We start from the raw sequence: 2,547 nt of genomic DNA on the forward strand, positions 1-2,547 counted from the left end.
AGATAGTGATGATTGTTTCTGGATTAGGGTCTAAAACCTGGATGACCAAAGGGAAAAAAACCCGATGGGAAAAAGTGCCTTTGGTATACACTCTTATTGGAGTTGAGCAATCGGACTTGAAGTACCCATTCATGCAAGGTGTGTGATTGGGAGAAAAAAAGAAAGAGTGCCTAATGCAAGTTCCAATCATGGGACCCTCTATATGCATATGAGAAATTTATCAAACAAGAGCATGTAGTGTGAAGTATGGACTTAATGGGTGCTATAAGGAACAAGTGTAGCACATGTGACATCAAAGGAGGTCGCAATAGATTCCACGCTTCCAACAAAGGTTTTTGATGTGGAAGTGCATCCACTCATACCTCATTGTGCTTAATACCTCAATGTATTTTGGACTTCCTCCTTCACTTCACCAGACTTAGAATACATAGATTTTGACTCTTATGCCCACCTATACCATCATGAGCAACACAACATAAATACGCTCTCTTCCAATTTGAGAAGTGTCTAGAATAGCTAAGATGATTAGACCACAAATAATATTACTTGAAACTTTGAGACTAATGCCTTGCTCATTTAGTGGCTTAGCTACCCGACTTTAACTTTTATGCCATGTATTTTTAATGGCAACTTGGACATACTTGTTCAAGGCAAAAACCCCATTCCATAAGCTCTTGCAGATTTAGGTCTCTTCATTGTGTTGATTCTATGGATGCCACCATGTTTTCTAGTAGGTTGGCATATGTTGGCTGCTCTTGCTTTGTTTGTTGAATGGCAACACTACGTTGCGAAAGAGGTCCTAGTACCTAAAATTGTAGTAGAGACTGATGGATCCTATTGTAATGTACCCAACATTTTTCAATAAAAGTATTTCATTTACTTTGCAAATATTAAAGGTTCGTATTTGTTAAGTTTTGAAGATTTCAAACGGAACGATCAGATCGAAAATCAGACTCTGGAACTATTAATTATGACCCTTATCACGTAAACGATGGATAGAGGACTTCCTCTCTTCTGTTGCTCATATCTCTACTTTGTGGAAACGGACTAGGGTTTCATCAACGGAAAAGGAGAATAAAGGAAGGCCATCTATCAAGTCGCCCCAATCTTCTCAGGGTTGGGGACCTCACAATTGGTATCAGAGCCTTAGGATTAAAGTTTGGTTTTTTAACCGTCTGTACTATTCTTAGGCTTGATTGCATGAATACTTGCTTGAGACTTTTACCCTATCAGTTTTGTAGCACGAGTTTATGGACACCGATTGTTTAACTATCTTTAAGGAAATATATCACACTGCTTGCCAATCACCGAATTTTGTGAGAATGTGTTCCGCATCCTTGACAAGGTTTTTGCACCTCACATCAATTATGATCCACCAAATACATGGTTATATACAAGTCGTTGGGTTTGTAGAACAACCTTTGCTATCCGAGCATGTCACATTGAACACTTGGAGATTGACCTACATCGAATCAAGTGGGCTGAAGAATTGAATCCGGTTTCATACTTTCAATTTTACGAAGCACCATTGGCTGTCATGGCCCCTGATGGAGTCACAAATTGTACTCGATGGATTTATGACAGAGTGACATCAGTTATCCCTACCAAGCGAGTTGTTATTGACAATCACACTCGACCGACCTTCAAGGAAAAAGTTTTCATTCGCTATCCTGAGCTTCCTCTTGTGTTTCGCTTCTTACATCCACATCACCAACCACCAATCCTTTACGACATGTCACATGATGTGTATTACAACTATGGTTGAAACCTCTATTATATATTCTCATGGAGAGATCTTTTGTAGACCCCTATATGGCTTTTTGATGAGTTTATGGATAGTAATGTTTTGCTTCAAAAAAAGATTGTTGACTGGTTAAGTCATTTGATTGAGTTGTTTTCTTCAAAGAAATTGTATAACTGGTTAAATCGTGTGATTGACAAGAGTTGTGACTCATTAAGTCATGTGACCGAGTTCTAATGGTCTGGCTAAGTCATGACTGGTTAAGTCACGTGACTGAGTTTTGAGGGACTGAATAAGTCAGAATTGGTTGTCATATGGTTAAGTTTTAATAGAGTAGGTAAGTCAAAATTGGTAAAGTTATGTAGTCGAACCTTTAGTGGACTACATAAGTCTAAGTTTAGAAAACACCCTAATGCTTTGGGTTGTTACGAATATTAATATTAATATATGTGCATACTTAGGAGAACCCTCAAATCACTCCTATAATGGAAAACCCTCAGAACGATGCTATCTATACGGAGATTCAGGAGAAGAAGTTATTGTTGAAACAAATGCAACCACCTTCTTTTAAAGGAGAGGGTATTGACATTGAGAAGGATGTAGAAGTATGGATTGAAGCTATGGATGATTACTTCTTGGCTGCAAAGACTGCACCTACAAATCAAGCGATGCTAGGGATGTTTCGCCTCTCTAGTGAAGCAAAATTATGGTGGAAACAACATTGTCGTGACATGGGAGTATTGGAGAAATCCCAGAGTTGGAGGGAAATTAAGCAGGCAGTGAAGGAAAGATACTTATCTCCTACA

This window comes from Adiantum capillus-veneris, chromosome 14 (genome assembly GCF_014529385.1).
Source record: "Adiantum capillus-veneris isolate H3 chromosome 14, ASM1452938v2, whole genome shotgun sequence".
NCBI lineage: Eukaryota > Viridiplantae > Streptophyta > Polypodiopsida > Polypodiales > Pteridaceae > Adiantum > Adiantum capillus-veneris.